Below are 20,817 nucleotides of genomic sequence, written 5' to 3'. Positions count from 1 at the left end.
TATGAAGGTTAATAAAACTACAGATATTTCACAACGCGGACGATCCACAGAGCCAACATCTCTCAAGACGAGATCTAATTGGCTGCCACCACATTGCTGTTGATTTGGGGTGGTTCTGTTGCAAAAAAACACAGGCCAGGGCCCAAGTAGCAGTGCAAGTCATTTTCAAGGGGATGTTAAAGTAGCATAATAGTGACATATAGTGATATATCGTTACTTTCATCTTGTTTTTTCTTAAAAAGTATGTTTGTGTGTGTATATATATATATATTCACTGAAAAAACCATAGGTTTCACACATGTTATAGTTAGCGGAAATTTTACTGATAAAAAACCAATGAAATTCCCCCGTTATAGTTAGTGCAGGCAACTATAACTCACGCGACCGCAATCCTCTGCTGATGCTAATACTGTATTTAGACACTTATTTGCCCATGTCTTCTTCCATACATTTTTAGCTATACATATATTACAAATATTTTTTTTTCATAAAGACACATATGTCATCAGCAGAAGATTGCGGTCGCGTGAGTTATAGTTGCCTGCACTAACTATAACGGGGGAATTTCATTGGTTTTTTATCAGTAAAATTTCCGCTAACTATAACATGTGTGAAACCTATGGTTTTTTCAGTGAATTTGCAAGGTTTTTTAAATGCTAATTCCTAACTATAACGTGTGTGAAACCTATGGTTTTTTCAGTGAATTTGTACGGTTTTTTAAATGCTAAGTTACTTTACGCCATTCGTGGCGTGTGCGCCCACTTAACGCAGTTCGTTCCGTGCGCGCACGGTGCGCTTCGCGCACCGTGCGCGCACAGTGAGCACGCGGTGCGCTTCGCGCACCGCGCGCCCACTTTACGCAGTTAGTGCCGTGCACGCACGGTGGGCACGCGGTGCGCTACCCGCACCGCGTGCCCACGTTACACTAGATGGGCCATGTACGCACGATGCGCTTCGCGCACCGTGCGCACATGGAGGACATATGATGCACTTCGTTTTGAAAGGTAATATTTTAATTTTTCGTATATGTTATAAGCCATGCACAAATGGTGCCCTTCGGGCACCATTTGCACACGGGGTGGAGAGAGTGTGGATAATTTATTTTGTTATTATTTTTTTTTTTAATATTTTAGTTTAACTCATCTTTAATAAGCAATGCACCAATTGCACACGGGGTGGGGAGAGTGTGGATAATTTTTTTTTTTTTATAATTTTTTTACCGTACGCGTACGGTAAGCGTAATCGGCGAAGTTAGCGAAAAAATAAAAATTCCGTTTTTGGCCTTGGGGGATCTTTGGGGACTCCCTCAACATTGCTATGTGTGTGGGAGCTGTCTAAACAGCCCCTTTACATGTTTTTGTGCTTTATATTTTAAACATCACTCTCAGTGCGAGAGAGAAAATGGCGGCCGCCACTTCCTGGTTTCGGCCGATTCGAATGTTTACTAAGATCTAAGAGCCAATCAGAATCGCGCTCGCGCACGCCACCGTACGCGTACGGTAAGCGTACCGTAAGCGCACCGTAAGCTGGCTCAGATATATATATTGATTTAAAGGCTATTTTCTCAGAATCTACTGAACAGATTTACACCAAACCTACAAAAGGCACTTCCTTGACCTGAGGACTACCTCTCTGCCAAATTTCTAGTAATTCTGTTCAGCCGTTCGGGCTGTAGCCCTGTCTAAAGGTCCTATGGAAAAATGCATGGGAAAAACGCGTTTTGGGACCCCCCTTTTATCTCAGCCCCCGCTTGACGAATCCCCCCGAGACTTTCAGGGTAGGAGCGGAGCGGAGCGCCCCACCTATTTTGAAAAATTCGCGAGGATTCATCGACCGGCGCCAAAGTTATTCAAAATAGAATGTTGCGGATTTCCTATGGAAAAGTGGTCCTAACTATAACTACCTACTGGCGACCGCTAGTAGGTAATATATATATATATACACATACACATATATATATATTATCTACTGGCGGTCGCCAGTAGATAGTTATAGTTAGGACCGAGTTTCCATAGGAAATCTGAAATTTCTATTTTGAATAACTTTGGCGCCGGTTGACGAATCCTCGCGAAATTTTCAAAACTAATGGGGCGCTCCGCTCAGCTCCTACCCTGAAAGTCTCGGGGTGATTCGTCAAGCGGGGCTGAGGAAAAAGGGGGGTCCCAAAACGCATTTCCCCATGCATTTTCCTATAGGACCTTTAGTCGAAGGTACAGCCCGAACGGCTGAACAGAATTACTTGAAATTTGGCAAAGAGGTAGTCCTCAGGTCAGGCATGTGCCTTTTGCATATATGGTGTCAATCTGTTCAGTAGTTCCTGAGAAAATTGCAGTTAAAAGTACATAAATATCTATAAGCGTGCACCGTGCGCGCACCGTGCGCGCACCGTGCGCGCACGGTTCCGTGCGCGAGCGTAATTCTGATTGGTGGTTAGATGTCAGTCAACATTCGAATCGGTCGAAATCAGGAAGTGTCGGACGCCATTTTGTGTGTGGCAGTGAAAAAGAAAGGTGGAGAACGTGAAAAGGGGGCAGGGTAGAGAGTTCCTGACCCTCTAGCCTTTGTCAGGGGGTCCCTGAAGGACCCCGAAGGGTGAAAAAAACATTTAATTTTTTTTCAAAAAATCGCGTGGTGCGCGCACGGTGAAAAACACTTAAAAAAAAATTATAAACTGTTTATAAGTTTATAGAAGATATTAACTATGCTGTTCAACTTTATCCAAATTAAAAAAAAAAAAGCTGAGCCATTCCATATTACAGGATACAGTCAATCTATAACTATATCAGTGGCGGCTCCTCCATAGGGGCGTTTGGGCGCCGCCCCCCTGCTTTCTCGCAGTGCGAGAAGGCAGAAACATAAATGGTAATAACTACCATTTATGTTTCTGCCTTCTCGCACTGCGAGAAAGCAGAAGTGCCTGATCGGGGGTGGGCAGTCCTGCTTGAGGGCAGGGGGGAGTGGCTTGCCCACTGTTGTGCATAGGGACTGTTTGGTCCCCCCTGGGGCCGATCAAACAGTCCGTATGTACAACAGTGGGCAAGCCACTCCCCCATGCCCTCGAGCAGCACCGCCCACGGCGCCCACTCTACATAGTGAAAATGGTCCCGGCTGGGGCGCTCTCCACTGCGCCTCAGCGTTGTGATTGGCAGAGCGGAGGCAGGGAGGCTGCCTTTCATTGATGACGACATGACGACGAGAGCTTCAGGACGGCGGGAGCGGCAGTTTGGACGCATCCAGAAGCTGCGGTGTTGCAGGACGGAGCGGGAGTTGAAACGCATCCAGAAGATGTTGCAGGACGAGGATGGTAAGTTTTATAATATTCTTTAATTTACCCACCCGCCTCCACCCCCCGTGACGACCCCCACCATGCCGGCCGTTACTGTTGACAGAAGTATGAGTTGCCCAAGGCAGACCGGCTGGAAGTCTCCGCATTGGATTATCCGCTCGGCTCCACAAATGGAAAAGCACGTTCACTTTCCAAGCGCCAGAATTAATAATAACTCCTATTAGTGGGTAACGGGGAGATGCAAAGGTACATAGCAGCTCTGTGAGATATGATTGCTCCGTACTTGTGCGCTGCACTGCAATTACGGGTTTACAACGCCTCCAGCCCGAGCTGTATTTACTAGACGCTATGTTTGTAATCATGGGCGAATTATGGTATTTAACTTCTGAATGCTCCGCGCTGGAGTCGGAATATATCCTCAAGCACTCAAGGAACGTGAGAGGCCCAGATAGCCACACTGAAACAGGATTTAAAATGTTACTTGGTGTTTTGTACTGGTCTGCTCAGGTCTCTCATGACTTGTAGATGGCAAGTATTCAAACGTTTATACAAAACTATTTTAGGCCCTCCTTAGGCCTAAAATAGTTATGCACATTCATTACTATTTTAGACCCTCCGGTGCCGTATCAATGCCAGTCAGGCCGGCTTTAGGGCGGTGCGATCGGTGCCACCGCACCGGCTGCTGGAATCCCGGGGGCGCTGTGTTTGAAAGTTTATTATGCCTTTGAAGCACCTGCTGCAGCGTTTCTTTCACCCCGCAATTACCAGGGCTCACATAAATGTCAAGATAACTCGCGTGATTAATTTTCTTCCTGGAGAGAGAGATCAGCATTTTGTATAGTTGTGGTTTTGACTTAGGTGAGCTTAGTGCAGAGGGTTAATATGCCTGCTGCAGAGAACGTGTACCATGTAGATTACAGATGTAAACAGATCAGCAGGTTACTTGCAATGTATAATTTAAAGTCCTAATATAGAATAGTGAGGTATTAACTTTCATCCTAGAACTGCATACACTCTGCAAAGTACAGAACATTGATCAATGTTGCAAAAAGGGTTAATTTGGCTAGAAATCGATTCTTATTATTAAAGAAAACTCCCAAAAATGCTGTTTCTTTTTCGACTCTGAGTTTGTGCTTCTCCACACCAAGCACTCTTAAACTATGCTGCCTACCAGTATGGATGACATGTGACTCCTACACTTTTAGTCCTTTGGCTTACGTAACATTTCCTACACAGTGATTTACACATGTATGATTGAATGTCTGTGTGTAATATGCGTGTGATGCAAAGTGCTCAGACACCCTGCACTGGTATGAGTGGCGCTATATAACTAATTCAATGCATCTGAGAGAGTGTGGTTATGGTGACTTGGTCACTGTTTTCGCCACCCAATCTTTGGCCCTAATGGAGACCTGAGGTGACATATAGTTCATCTTTCTTTGGCAATAAGGTCAGGCGGCTAACGCCAATGTTCCCTATTCTTTTAAAATAATGCAGTCAGGCTAAATGGATGGCACGGGTGCAAGCAGGAATGAAGCACGATATGGGACAGTTTTAAATGTGTTTAATTATTTCAAGTCTACATATCCTACCTACTTTTATAAATATTCTTGCTTTCTGAAATGTGGTTTAACCTGCATCCTTTGGGCCTTTTTTTTTTGTTCTTCAAAATTTCCTTGGCGTGAGGGTCCTGCAGTTCCCCTTTAGTCAATCAGGCTCGCTATGACACAAAACACATTTAGACCCTTTTTTTACGCCTCACCGCTTTCAAATCTCACCAGCCACCACTGAACTATATACATAGGTAGTTTATTGTAAAATAAATAGATAAAAAACATAATAATACATACATAAATTAGCATTTAAAAAACCTTACAAATTCACTAAAAAAACCATAGGTTTCACACACGTTATAGTTAGGAATTAGCATTTAAAAAACCTTGCAAATTCACTTAAAAAACCATAGGTTTCACACACGTTATAGTTAGGAATTAGCATTTAAAAAACCTTGCAAATTCACTGAAAAAACCATAGGTTTCACACATGTTATAGTTAGCTGGACATTTCACTCGAAAAAAAACATTGAAATTCCCCCGTTATAGTTAGTTCAGGTAACTATAACTCACACGACCGCAATCCACTGCTCATGACGTCACATATTACATCACTGATGACATCATCCAGTGAATATGTGTCTTTCTGTAAAATAAATATTTTTTATATATGTATATCTAAAGGTTAATGGAAGAATAAACGGGTAAATGGATGTTTTTTTTTGTAAAATTAATTGTATAACTGACTTATTAACAGTATCTTAGTGAATACAGTGATGTAATATGGGACGTCATCAGCAGTGGATTGCGGTCGCGTGAGTTATAGTCCTCAAAGACGAAGAAAACTGCAGGAAGAAGGACAACGTGCAGAAAGAACAAACAGAAGAACAGAAAGAAGCCTTGTTGCAAAATAATCCTGTACCCTCAACTTTTTCAGACGGATACTGGTGTTAACTGAGTCTGACTAACCAGTCCTAGAGCCAGTGCTATGTTAAAAGACACTCAGAATACAGTGAAAACACCAACATACACTAGGGAACACTATGCGTTGGGGTCCCCCTGTGATCAGCATGACCTCCTCTGTAAGCCCCTAGTATATAATAGGGCAGGTGATTAAAACTACCTCTTAAAACGCGCCACAGGGCGTGTTTGCACAAGTCACCTCAGGCCCCGTCCCCTCACTTCCCCACTGTGTAAACACGTCCTGTGGCCGTTTTAAGTTGGGAGATTAAGTCCCCTTGAATCCTGAGGCTCCCTAGGGTCCAACTAGACCACTAGGTACCTCCAGTAAGCGCCACAGAGCTGCGTTGCAGAGAGATGTAAAAAGGGGCACGGCCTAGACCACCTCTCTGTAACGCAGAGCAGTGGCGCTTACTGGAAGCACCTGGTGGGCTAGTTGGCCCCCAGGGTCCTTCAGGATTGAAGGTGAATTATTTCCCCAACTTAAAACGCGCCATAGGGCGTGTTTGCACACGTCACCTCAGGCCCCGTCCCCTCCCTTCCCCACTGTGTAAACACACCCTGTGGCCGTTTTTTAAGATGGGAGATTAAGTCCCCTTGAATCCTGAGGATCCCTAGTGGCAAAATAGCCCACTAGGTACGTCCAGTAAGCACCATTGCAGAGAGGTGTAAAAACGGGTACGGCCTGCACCACCTCTCTGCAACGCAGAGCAGTGGCGCTTACTGGAAGCCCCTGGTGGGCTAGTTGGCCCCCAGGGTCCCTCAGGATTGAAAGGGATTTATTTCCCCAACTTAAAACATGCCACAGGGCGTGCCTCAGGCCCGTCCCCTCCCTTCACCACTGTGTAAACGCGCCAGTTGAGAGATTAAGTCCCCTTGAATCCTAAGGGTCCCTAGGGTCAAACTAGCCCACTAGGTACCTCCAGTAAGCGCCACAGAGCTGCGTTGCATAGAGGTGTAAAAAGGAGCGTGGCCTCAGAACACCTGTCTGCAACGCAGCTCCCTGGCGCATACTGGAGATACCTGTTGGGCTAGTTGGCCCTCAGGGACCCTCAGTGTTGAAGGGAAATTAATTCCCCAACTTACAACTGGCCAGGGGGTGCATTTGCAGAGTGCTGCTAGGAGGGGGCGTGGCCTCCGGCGCGATGCCAGTCTTTTATTTATTTTATTTTTTTAAGGAGAAGGGCTGTGTGGCCCCCCTTCTTTTTCTAATTTACTGGCCCTGGGGACCCCATCCCCCAGGGCCTGCACCCTAATTTTTTTGTTTAAAAAAAAGAATTTGGCCCTCCCAAGTCCTTAATCGGCCCAGGGGACCCCAAACCCCGGGTCATGGCCTTTTTTTTTTTAAATTCTTTAGGAGGGGGCTGCGTTGCCCCCCTCCTCAGGCCACTTATGGCCCCGGGGACCCCATCCCCCGGGGCCGGCCTTTGCTTTTTATTATTTTAAAAATATATATATTTATAGAAACACTTAGGACATGCTGGACAAACCGTATGTACCTATCACCATGCCGATTTGCGTGATAATCATTAAAAGGCAACTATGCATAGAATGAATCCACATGGAATGTATTTACACCGCTAGTGAAGCTCTGACGTGTCTGATGCCCTACCGTGCCTAATCCCGGCGCCCCCGCCGGTGGGTACTCTCCAAGTAGACATCCTTGTCGTTTATTTATACAAACATGGGTAGCTATTGACGGGCACATTTAATATACACGCACACCAAGCTATTCAAAAGGGATTCAACAAAAATTCAACCAAACTATGCAAGAAACCCCCCTCACGGTTAATAAAACACACATCCACCGCCGGATGTGTGATACTTTTTATTTTACTCTCTGGAAAGGAGACGAACCTCACTTGAGAGTCACAGCGTGCTCCTGGCTGAGCCCAATGCTGTGTTACACCCACCAGTGCCCGCCGAGTGCCTCACACCTCTGTGTTGTATTCCACCAGCTAGTGCGTATGCTATGACACTCTCTAGCCCATGTGCACTGTAACACCGACCCGTGAATATGTCGTGCCACACTTGCCTTCGCACGGGTTATATTGCCCCATCTAACGTGCCTTCCTCGATGCCTATGTTATAACGCACAGCGCTATGCCATACATATTACAATCTGGGATCCATATCGTTGTCACAGTGCATATGCAACGTTACACTCCCCAGCACATATTTTATATTACAACTTTAGAAACTAGTTAGGTTACACAATACTGCCCTGTGCATATTACACTCCAAGGCGCATATCGCATAGCACGAGCTAGTGCCTGTGCTATCTCGCGCTCTCCAATGAATCTATCATTGCGCACAATGTATTGCATATTATATTTCACGCCCCGGTTCATCTTATATCACACTTTTTGGTGCATAGTTTATACCATATACTATATCTAGTTTTCATTTTCAATCGTGCTCCCAGGACTATGTTCTATATAACTCTGCGTCCACCTACCCTTTTCACGGACATTACATTTTGCGATGGGGGTGGAGGGTCAGGGGGTGTTTCTGCCAAGTGAGCCCGGAGTCACAGTCACAAACGTCCTCTTCTTCCTGAATAAAAGTGAGATTATGCTGCATACTTGTTCATATTTTAAGTAGTTCTCACAGAAACACATTTTAAAAACAATAAAGTTCCTAATACCCACCTTCTCTGAACAGTTAGATTGCTGCCCCATCCACCTCCTCCCTATCCTCTGTTGTCTGAATCCATGGACTAGCCTCCTCCCTCCTGCCATGCAAGGTCTGATGTGCTGCCACTGCCCTCCATTTAGCATGATGTACCAGTCCACTCCTCCTGCCCTCCATTGCCCAATTCTATGGCCCATCATTGACCTCCTACTTAGTCTCTGTGCTTAGCTTGCTGCCCCTATTCTCCTTCCCCCTGCCCTCCGATCTCTTTGTGCATGCCCCTGCTCCATCCTTTTTACCCACCATGTTTCATGGACCTGCCACTCCTATCTACTCTGAGTGTTCTGTTGAGCTGCCACTTCCCTCCCACCTGCCTAGCATTGTCAGATGACTGTAACCTGTCCCTGCCACCTCCACCCTGCCTGTCCACGTGCCATGCCCCTATCCCTTTCCTCCTGTCCTCCATGGTCCATTTTACTGCCACACCCTTCTGCCCTCCCTGGTCTGTTGTGCTGCAACTGCTCCTCCTGCCTGCCCCGTGCGGTCTGTTGTGAGGCCCCTTCCCCTGAACTCTCTTGTCTGTGCACAGGTCCTGACCCTCCCTTCTATCCTCCATGGTCCTTTGTGCATGCCCCTGCACCCTCCTTCTTGCCCATCATAGCCATTGTGCTGCCACTAACCCTACTGCTTGCCATGCATGGTCTTCTGTGCTGCCATGGCCCCTCCCACCTTCCCTGTGTGGTCAGCTAGCTGCCCCTGACCCCCTCCCACCTTCCCTCCATGGTCTGTGTGTATGACATCATAGTCTCATTGTTGCTCTCCATGGTGTGTCTTGTTTCTAGTGCCCATCCTGCCTGACCTCCATGGTCATCTTGTTGCTCCTGGCCTGCCCCCTTGCCCCTAGCCCTCTGTTTCCATGTGCAGACTCCTATTCCCTCCCTCCTGGCTTGCCTTTTCCGTTGTAATGCCTCGGATCCGTCCCTCCTGCCCTTTATGGTCTGTTATGCTGCAGCTTTCTCTCCTGTCTGTCCATTATGGTCAGCTAGCTACCATTGCCTCTTTCTCCTCTGTTCTCTGTTGTCCATGTGCATGGTCCTGTCCCCACCCTATTGCTTTCCATGGATTGTTGTGCTGCACTCCCTGATGCCTGCCCTGTAGGGTCAGTTTGGTGCACCTCTCCATGTCCCTCCTGTCCTCTGTTATCCGAGTCCATGTCCCTACCCCAATTCCTCCTGCCTACCACGATCCAATGTACCATACTTGCAAACATTTTGAACTTGGTAAGAGGGAGATTTTGAAAAAAAAATGGGGTATTGATTTTCCCCTTTGAGTTACATTAAAAAAGAGGAGATTGTAGACAGGAGACAGATCAAGTAAAGCCCATCTGAGCTTAAAAACATTGGACGTTTCCAGGCTGAAACGAGTCTGTTGGCATGTATGGTTGTACTACCACTGCCTCTTCCTTCTGCCCACAATGGTCTATTATATTGCCACAGCCTCTCTTGCCAGTCCTGTATTGTTGGTTTGTTGCCACTGCCCCCCTTTCCACTGCCCTCCATAGTCTGTTGTGCTGCCACTGCCCTTCCTGCCTGCCCAGTGTGGTCAAATTGTTGCCTCTGCACTCTCCTACCTGCCTTCAATTTTCAGAGTCCGTGCCCCTGGCCTCTGCCTCTCAACAGTATCCCAATGAACCACTAGATTGCTAACATTCTATATTTATTACAAAAGGGTGGAACGCCTGACGTCATCTTGATGTAATCAAAACTGTAATACCTAGAGTCTTTCCTTTAGAAATTACATATATGAGAGGGTCTTATTTGCATCAAAATTATGGTTAGTGCTCTAAAAAACTAAAAGGAGGACATATTTTCTGAGTTTTCAAATAGCGACAAAGAACTTTTAAATTATTTGTAATCTTTATGTTTTTTTATCCAGTTGACCACTTGATTAAATGTTGCACGTAGGGGAGAGGATGTGGTGTTACTTCCAGAGCTGCAGACTTTGCAACTGGGGAACCAGGTTGGAGTTTCTGCTTCAGCTCAACATTCTGTTATTCTGGTCAAATCACTTAATCTCCCCATTTCTACAACCAAAATTAATTTGATCTTGTGTGATGTAACCAATGCTCATGTAAAGCACTCCAATACCTGACAAGTCTGCACTATATAAAACTGCAAATACACAAAAAATAAGTGTTTTGCACACTTCTGTCATTGGGCTACATGTGGGCTACATCCGGGTGATATTTGTGCTGCATTTGGGCTCTTTTGTCCCTGGTGGCCATCTTGGGAGATGTATTTGTTATGAAGTTTCCTAATTTCCTCATTTACTGCAGTCTCCTCAGTAGGAAATGCTTTCAGTTTTTTACTTTGATTCCATCAAGAAGGTATTCAGATATGTCACACATTTGCCATAAATTCTGAATGTTAGCACTCCAGTTGCTCATTAGATCACTGTAGTAAAGCTACTGCTCACCACGGAAGTCTGCTGCTGGTATTAAAAGTGTATGTTTCAGTCTGCATGTCAGAATATTTTTATGAAATAGAAGAGAATTTGAGAAGTCAAAATGTGCCCTAATTTTTCTTTCTGCAGAACTGTTCATAATTTCTATGGGAAAATGAACCCCCTCATTTTGTTCCATTGTAAATTAAATGTTTTAAGTGTTACCACTTTATTCCAATCAAGATGGCTTCAGGTGTGCCATACTTTTGTCATAAGTAAGACTGTTAGCGCTCTAGCTGTTCGTTAGAACACTCTGGGACATTCTGTCATTGGGCTATACTTGGGCTACATCTGGGTGATATTTGGGCTACATTTGGGCTCTTTTGTCTCTGGTGGCCATCTTGGGAGATTTATTTGTTATGAAGTTTACTAATTTCCTCATTTACTGCGGTCTCCTCAGTAGGAAATACTTTCAGTTTTTTAGTTTGGTTCCATCAAGAAGGCATTCAGATGTGTCACACATTTGCCATAAATTCTGAATGTTAGCACTCTAGTTGCTCGTTAGATCACTGTAGTAAAGCTACTGCTCACCAGGGAAGTCTGCTGCTGGTATTCAAAGTGCATGTTTCAGTCTGCATGTCAGAATATTTTTATGAAATAGAAGAGGATTTGAGAAGTCAAAATGTGCCCTAATTTTTCTTTCTGCGGCACTAATCATAATTGCTATGGCAAAATGACCCCCTCAGTTTGTTCCTTTGTAAATTAAATGTTTTAAGTGTTACCACTTTATTCCAATCAAGATGGCTTCAGGTGTGCCATACTTTTGTCATAAGTAAGACTGTTAGCGCTCTGGTTGTTCATTAGAACACTCTGGGACATTCTGTCATTGGGCTATACTTGGGCTACATTTCGGTGATATTTGGGCTACATTTGGGCTCTTTTGTCTCTGGTGGCCATTTTGGGAGACTTATTAGTTATGATGTATCCTTATTTCCTCATTTACTACAGTCCCCTCAGTAGGAAAAACTTTCAGTCTTTTACTTTGATTCCATCAAGAAGGCATTCAGATGTGTCACACATTTGCCATACATTCAGAATGTTAGCGCTCTAGCTGCTTATTAGATCACTGTAGTAAAGCTACTGCTCACCAGGGAAGTCTGCTGCTGGTATTGAAAGTGCATGTTTCAGTCTGCATGTCAGAATTTTTTAATGCAATAGAAGAAGATTTGAGAAGTCACTCAAAATGTGCCCTAATTTTTCTTTCTGCAGCACTAATCATACTTTCTATGGCAAAATGAACCCCCTCATTTTGTTCCTTTTTAAATTAAATGTTTTAAGAGTTACCACTTTATTCCAAGCAAGATGGCTTCAGGTGTGCCATACTTTTGTGATAAGTAGGACAGTTAGAACTCTAGTTGTTCTTTAGAACACTCTGGGAAGCTGCAGTAGAACACAAAGGAATCAACTGACAGTCTCTGCCCTTGTTGGATGTACATGTTTTACTGAGACTGTCAGACTTCATTCTCCCATGACTGAGAAAGATAATGTGAATTTACAGAAAATATGCTCTCAGTTTAGCTTATAGATCACCTTCCAAACCTCTGTGGGAAAAGTATGATAAAATAGTTTTCTCTCAAACATGATTCATGATATCACAGCAGAAGGCTTTTTCACATGGTAAAATCACCTTAGAACACACCACAATTCCTAAAATGAGTATGGTACCATCAACAAATGATTTATAATGTAACTAAAGTCTTAAAACCTTCTATTAACTGCAAGGCTTTTTAATGAGGTGCTATCATGTATATTGGTCCCAAGATGGCTGCCAACACTTCTTGGATGAAGTGCTGACAGTCAATCAGATCTCACGATGAGATGTGTGGTTAGGCTCCGCCCAGATATATATATGATTTTACTTTTGATTTTCTCAGGAACTACTGAACAGATTGACTCCAGATATGCAAAAGGCACATGCCTGACCTGAGGACTACCTCTCTGCCAAATTTCAAGTAATTCTGTTCAGCCGTTCGGGCTGTACCTTGGACTAAAGGTCCCTATGGAAAAATGCATGGGAAAAACGCGTTTTGGGACCCCCCTTTTTTCTCAGCCCCCGCTTGACGAATCCCCCCGAGACTTTCAGGGTACGAGCGGAGCGGAGCGCCCAACCTATTTTGAAAATTTCGCGAGGATTCGTCAATTGGCGCCAAAGTTATTCCAAATAGAATGTTGCGGATTTCCTATGGAAACACGGTCCTAACTATAACTATCTACTGGCGACCGCCAGTAGATAATATATATATATATATATATATATATATATATATATATATATATATATATATATATATATATATATATATATATATATATATATATACACACACATATATATGTATAATTTAAAGTTAATTAATACTTTATTACCATACGTAAAACGGACCCCCTCCGTGCATGGTATATGACCATGCACTGTGGAGGATTGGCAGCAGAGCTTTTTCTGCAGCCAGGCCCTGTGGCCCACCACCTGCAGGAAGCCAACCACATAGCCTCAGGGCCCCCATCCCCTGGGGCCAAATACTATCAAACAGGGGAGGGGGCACCTTGCTCTCCTAAACAGCCTTCTTAAGCCCCAGCCGGGTACCCCATTCCCCAGTGCTGCATTTTATTATAAATGGGAGGTGGGCCACACATCCCTGAGTCTTTATAGGCCCTGGGGACCCCACACCCTAGGATGTAGCTTATTTAGAAGGGGAGGGGGCAACACATCCCCCTCTGCTAGCCTCCTTTGGCCCGGGAACCGATCCCCAGGGCCAAACTTTAAGGGGAGGGTGGGTGCAGCCAGCATTGCTCCCACCTGGAGGGAGCAGCTGCTTTTTGCATGCTCCCTCCAGGCTGGGGCCATATGTGTTCTGTTTACTCATCATCAGTGCGGGCAGGGAAACAGAGCACAATTCTACTCCCAGCTGGTGGAATCACATTTAAAGCTCCTGCCGGCTGGGAGTAGACTTGCAAGTTTACTCCCATTTGGCAGGAGATTTAAAAATGCATCCGCCATAGGGGAGCAAACTTATGTTTCCCTGCCCACACTGGTGGTGGCAGGAAAACAAACACTGTGTCACAGGGGTAGCCTTTATGAGACACAGTCGCTGACCAGGCCCCGGGGGATGGTCCCCAGGGCCTTTGACAGCTCAGGAAGGGGGCCTGCATGGACCCACTACCTTTTAATAAAAGTGACGGCCCCAGGAATGGGGTCCCCAATACCTTTTTGGGCCCTATTTCTTTTTATGCACATTTTGGACTGGGGATGGGGTCCCTGGACCCTTTTTGATACATTTTGGACCCAGGGGATGAGGTTTCCTGTGTAAAGTTAAAATGTTTTACTAAATTTAGTGTCATTCCATTCGACTGTTTTTGTCTGTATTGAAATGCAAACTTTCAGGTGGGCATTGACTTTGTAAATCACACTTTTTGGACCCATCCACTTTTTCTTGGCCCCCCACTTGATGGGATCGGCGAGAAACATTCCATGAAGGACCCAAAGTGGATGAGTTTTTGTCCAAATTTGTTAAATGATATCAAAGTTAATAAATGTACAAAAATTCCTTCATGGGGCACCATGTTGTATAGGGTGCACTTTCCCTGCTTGTTCCCTGGCGCATTTTAAAACAGGCGTGCCAGGCCCAAACAGGGTAAGTGCGCCCTATTACATAGCATGCACCTCCCCAGGACAGCCGCAAACATGGGCTGGTCTTGCAGGCTGGTGCAGTGACCCCCTTTTCAACCTCCAGGGTGATGCCATAAGGTGGCGTACTGTCAGTGTGCCTCCTGAGAGCTTCACCCGTGTCTATAATACGTGTCTATAATACGGTGCGGCCGCAGAGGGAAAGGGATTCCCTAATTTGCCTGGGGCACGCCCCCAGGCAAATTAGGGAATGCCCTCTTCAGAAAGCACTTGCGCTGTATGTGCACAAGCATCTGCGGCCCCTTCTGTAATACAAAAGTGACCCAGGGGCGCGCAAAGCAGGCTCAAACGCCTGTTGCGCCCCTGGGGCACTTTGTGTAATACGCCCCTGATGGAAACTCTAACCTAACTATAAATACAAAATGTCCACTGTTTTATAGATAGATAGATAGATAGATAGATAGATAGATAGATAGATAGATAGACAGACAGACAGACAGACAGACAGACAGACAGACAGACAGATAGATAGATAGACAGACAGACAGACAGACAGACAGACAGACAGACAGACAGACAGACAGAAAGACAGACAGATAGATAGATAGATAGATAGATAGATAGATAGATAGATAGATAGATAGATAGATAGATAGATAGATAGATAGATAGATAGATAGATAGATAGATAGATAGATAGATAGATAGATAGATAGATAGATAGATAGATAGATAGATAGATAGATAGATAGATAGATAGATAGATAGATAGATAGATAGATAGACCTTAAAAACACAAAAGTGAAGTGGAGGTGTGGTTGTGAATTAACCCCAGACAACCACTGGGATTAGGTAGTTATGGATAGAACCACAATCCATAACTCATACAAGGGGCATGCAAATCTTAACTCAAACACTAAATATAATGCTCACGACTTCCCATTGATAAAAAAAGATGCAATGCCTTAAATATTCTTACAGATTAGATTCTACATTACATTATCTTCATAACTTTGATAGAGATGAATTAGACTGTAGTATTATTTATTGGTTTGAGTATGCACTGTTAATTAAATACATTTTGATTTTATATATTGTTTGTTACTGATATCCATTTTGTATTGCCATAGCTTCTGAATTTCTGTTGTTTCCGGGTATAATTTGCAACCATAACTGCACTTCAACACTGATTTTTAAGTGAATTTCTGAGGATTTTTTTAAAACTACAGTAAGGTGTTAAGGTAATTGCACTATAACCTTTATTTTCTCAGTTAGTTGTTTTCAGTTTACCACATCCAGCAGTCCCCCCCCGACCATACGCTACGAGCGGATAATCCCTGCGGTGCACATCCTTTGTCCGCATGCAGCGTGGTTATCCCCAAGGCCAGGTCTATGGTTATGCACATTCTAAGATAAAGTATATATTTTTAATACTAATTTAAATTCCAGAGAAGAGTTTCTTTGAGCACCCCCATGGTCCAAAGTGTCAATGTAGCTCATCTCGCCTGCCTGACTTTCTCAGCATTGTGCTGGGTGCACTGTGCTGGGTGCATTGTGCTGGGTGCACTGTGCTGGGTAATGGCTGCTGCATCAGAGATTGTTCTGTGACCCCGAGACAGTCAGAGCAGATTTGTGAATCTGCAATAGATAACGAGACACAAACCTCCCTATCCAATCGTGTTTCTCTATTTTTCTCTTTTTTAACTAGCAGCTGCAAATTCTCTGTTGCTTCATTGATCTGTCGAGAATCTGTAGAGTAACGGTGCTGACATATCTATATTTTAACCCCTTCAAGCCCACCCAGGACCCCTTTCTAAAATCTAATGTCACAAATGACTGACAAACCAAGTACAACCTTGTGTCACGTTCGACATTCATGTCAAGTTTGGTGCATTTGCATCTACCCATTTTTTCTGCAGAGGAGAGCAAAGTAAATTATTCGAGTTATACGAGAAATGTCATTTTTGCCCCGACCCCCCTTTTATTTCCACTCCACTTGACAAGTCTGCAGAAAACGTGCCACGGTCAGCCAAGAAGAACTTTTGTTTGGAAAGTTTTGTGCAGATTCGTCAAATGACTCCAACATTCTGAAGAAACCAAAAAAAGTATTTTCAATGGTAACTCTGAAACCTTACCATAACTGTGCACTATCTGTGACCAGCGTGTAATTAATTAATGGAACTTAATCTGGTTACTGTGCAATCACTTGATTTTGGGGAATATCCGATGCAGCACATTGGTGTTTGTCACCAGGCACTCTGATTGCTCTCATCTTTGGGAGAAATGAAACTGAAAAAATAGACATATGGTTGTGGTTTAAAATATTCTACTGACATCTGCCTTGGCTCAAGGGACGGGTTGTTTAGAACATGCATACGTTCTGCAGCGAGTCGGACCACATAGCGCCAAGAAGCTCTGAAACAGTGATGACTACAGCAACAGCTACAGCTAGCCGAGTATAAGGATGAGAAGGTGGGCCTGTGTGTTCACACTCTGCCACGGGTTCGAGTGTGTGTGACACCACTCCTAGTTAGCGCTCTTTCTGGAGCTAGGAAGTGTTAGGTTTCTTGAGGGAAACATCATTTACCACACAGTTTGAACCAAACGCAAGTCGTTACAACAACTTGCTTTGGGGAACTCGTAGTTGAACTGATGTTGGCTTTTAAGTCCAATACCTTCCCTACTGATACACAGACTGGAGTAAATTATACTATTCCAACGTCCAGCGCTTCCCTAAGGCAAGGGGATGTAACGACGTGTACTAAAGGAGCGCGTGGTAAAGTCGACTGCGTTGTTAAGACACACTGGGTTTAGGCATGCATGGTTCTGTCACACAACCGATTTATGGTTTCTATTTATGTGTGCACGATGTTCTTGCTGTCTCAGTGTCTCTAAATTTGTTCCGGCTATTTTCTATATTTCTCATAGTTATACACGTGCTTTCTTCTTGGAGTAACAATGTTTCTGTGGCTGGTTGTCAGTCTCAGAAACGCTCTCCCTTTCTGTCTGTTTCTTGGTTTATTGCTTGCTCTTCTCAGATGGGTTCTGTTGTCTTCTTCTCTTGCTTCTCGCCAGATGAGGCTGTTTATTTTCATTTCTCCCCTGAGGAGTTTTTATTGTGAGTGTGTAGCAGTACTAAGGAGGTCCCAGCAGTCTCATTAGAAGATCACTGGTTTGTGTCTGGCAGGGCCGGTCTTGTTTGGTCATTACTGTTGTAGAGTCCTTAACAGAGTGTATTCTCCCAGCCAGAGAAGGTGCCTGGCTAGCCTCTTGTCTCCAGAGCTGGAAGCAGTCTCAGCTCTCACCAAGCCAGGGCAGAGGTCTGGAGATGGACAGAGTGCTCACCATCCCTTTGTTGAGGGCAAGCTGTGATTGTGAGTGCAGGAGAAGTGATGGTCATTGGCTTCTCTATAACCACGTGACCCCCACAAGTGCTCTATTGGCCAGTCTTCCTCTGATGTGAGATGTACCTTTCATTGGTCATTGCCTAAATTCCATGTTTTTCTTTCAGAAAAGAACAAGATGCGGCCCCAAGAGCACCATTTGCCTGATGAGACTGACAAGCAAGAATCAGATGAGAAGGTACAACACAGAGAGAAGCGGTCTACTAGTGATGAAGACAGCAGCTCAGAAGAGAACAACGGACAACAAAGAGAGAACCAGTCTACTAGCAATGAAGACAGCATCTCAGAAGAAAAGAAAGGACAACAAAGAGAGAAGCGGTCTACTAGCGATGAAGACAGCGGCTCAGAAGAGAACAATGGACAACAAAGAGAGAACCAGTCTACTAGCGATGAAGACAGCATCTCAGAAGAAAAGAAAGGACAACAAAGAGAGAAGCGGTCTACTAGCGATGAAGACAGCGGCTCAGAAGAGAACAACGGACAACAAAGAGAGAACCAGTCTACTAGCAATGAAGACAGCATCTCAGAAGAAAAGAAAGGACAACAAAGAGAGAAGCGGTCTACTAGCGATGAAGACAGCGGCTCAGAAGAGAACAACGGACAACAAAGAGCGATGCAGTCTACTAGCGATGAATACAGCATCTCAGGAGAAAAGAAAGGACAACAAAGAGAGAAGCGGTCTACTATCGATGACGACAGCGGCTCAGAAGCGAAACCCACTGGCCAGAGCGGAAGGGAGAAAAAGAGCGACAAAAAAGATGGGAAATGTAAAGGAAAGAAGGGAAAAGAACACAGGTCAGAAACGAGTAAAAGGAAAGGGAAATAAAAGGGGGAAGAAAACATGGAAGTGGAAAAGAAAGGCATCATGGTCATAAGAAGGAAGGAAAGGAGGGAGGAGACGGGCGCAAGAGTGGGAACTTTTCCCAAACCTTGTTCCTGTTTTCAAGTCTGATACAAAAGTGATAATCTTCATTGTCAAAAATAGAGATAGAATAAAATTGCATTTGAACACATATCCAGAGTCCACTGTGCTTTTATTGGAAATAGTCATTATTTTTTTAGAAAAATGAGTTATTTCTTCATATTTGGATGGAAGGGAAGGGAGCTATGTATGAGGCCAAAGGGAGAGGATTTCCTAAAATTTGTGATACAGGGTGAAGTTTCTTTTTTAGATAGATATTGACCTAGATTCAAAAGTGCACTGAAGAAACGTAGAGCTAAGGGGAGGAAAATTAAGTAGGAATTTTGAAGAAGGAGAGTGCAGAAATGCTTGAATAAAAATGATACAGGCAAACAAAGAAATCCTTTAGTTTATTGAGGCTTTCCATGAATTCATTCACTCGCTCTCCTATTTCATTGGCACCCCAAGAACCACTGAAATGCATGAGTTCACAGCTCCCCTCTCTGTGATTTTATGTACCTTTGTGTTAGGAATACCAGTGATGTAAACATGCAGCATGGAGTCACACCAGTGAGTAGCCAATCACAGTCAAGCAGCCTCTGAGTCAATGCACATCGGTTATCCTGATCTTTACAAATACAACATTCACTGAAAGCACTGCACAAAAGGGTAGTGGAACATGGAATGATTGCAGACGGGTTGTGCAAAGTGGAAGGTATGAAGGAAAATATAGAAATGTCCCTGGGAGAGCTTGCTTCCACGGTTAGGCCCAGTGCTCAGGTAAGTTTTCAAAGTAACCTCTTAAACAAAAGAGGCAGCAAGATATCAGAAGCCAATGGGCAGGTGCCACCTGCATCTGTGTTAATCTGAATTTTAGATTCTGTTTTCTCAGAACTGAGTGATTAACATTCCATCAAAGGAAACCAAGGGCCTCATTTACATTCATTTTCATAGGGCAGAGCACTGCCCTTTGCCAAATCGAAAGGGCACCCTATTTATGAGATATGGTGCGTTCCTGTCCTATTAGCCAGAGCTGACTCACAATACGGTGCCTAGTGCCAATGTAGGCGCCCTTGCCCCATGGTGCAAGGAAGTCTGCGTTGTTAGCAGGATTGTTAATGTACAGGAAGGGATACCTTCCAGCAGAAAAACAATCCATGGAGGCGTTTTCCTCTTTCTAAGCACACATAGAAACAGAACAAAACGCGGAGAAATAAATATATTTTTACTCACTACGCCTGTGCTGGGGAGGCGCACAGTTTTGATGTATTCCTAGACTTACAGATTCTTGTAAATCTGGGGCAACTTCAAAACCAATGGGGGTTGTGTGGGAACACCCACCACAACTCCCATGGAACGCCTCCTTGATGCAATGTAAGGCAACGCAGCGACTAGTGCTGCGTTGCCTTACACCATGTCTACGAGACCATAAAAAGCCACATAAAGTGGCTTTGCATGGCCTCATAGATATGGGTCTGCATAGTGCAGAGTGGCAGAATGCGCCACTGGAGTGTCATAAAAAGTAACGCACTAGCAGTAGGTCTGGACTACACCATTTAAGATGGGGACAAGGCACAATTTCTGTGGAGTTGCTCTATGTTTTAATGTTGAGTGGAAGGTGTCCACAGTGAATTACAGCACTTAAGAATAATTCAGTGTTCTATCCAGCACCTGTTTTCCTTAACATGGTTTAGTCTAATAGGGCACAGTGGGTTAAGAGCCATCTTTCATATCAGGTATGGTGCATGTTGGTTGTGGTGGGCTCCAGGTGGGCTGCCGGTGTCCTCCACATAAGGCACCATTGGACTGTCTCTTTACCAGCAGCGTCTGCGCACGTGGACACTGTCATGGCTAGGCCAATTGATTTGCGTGTCCTTCCAAAACATGAGCACTTTTGTCACTATCTGAATGTCTGTGTTTGGGTGGTGATTGGGTGACCAACTCGAAGGCCT

At 44.4% G+C, this 20,817-nt stretch overlaps 1 pseudogene across 1 annotated transcript in view; it reads left to right on the top strand.

Annotated features, from left to right (window-relative positions):
- The window catches only part of LOC146813329 (uncharacterized), a 201,609-nt pseudogene extending 182,632 nt beyond the window's left edge, over window positions 1-18,977 (top strand). Inside the window, exon 5 of the transcript XR_014966970.1 lies at window positions 18,072-18,977. The product of XR_014966970.1 is annotated as an uncharacterized LOC146813329 (transcript). The remainder of the gene's footprint in view (window positions 1-18,071) is intronic.
- Window positions 18,978-20,817: the final 1,840 nt, after the last annotated feature.

Source organism: Triturus cristatus, chromosome 7, assembly GCF_964204655.1.
Source record: "Triturus cristatus chromosome 7, aTriCri1.1, whole genome shotgun sequence".
NCBI lineage: Eukaryota > Metazoa > Chordata > Amphibia > Caudata > Salamandridae > Triturus > Triturus cristatus.
The sequence above is the reverse complement of the archived record's forward strand: the minus strand, read 5'-3'. Positions and strand labels throughout refer to the sequence as shown.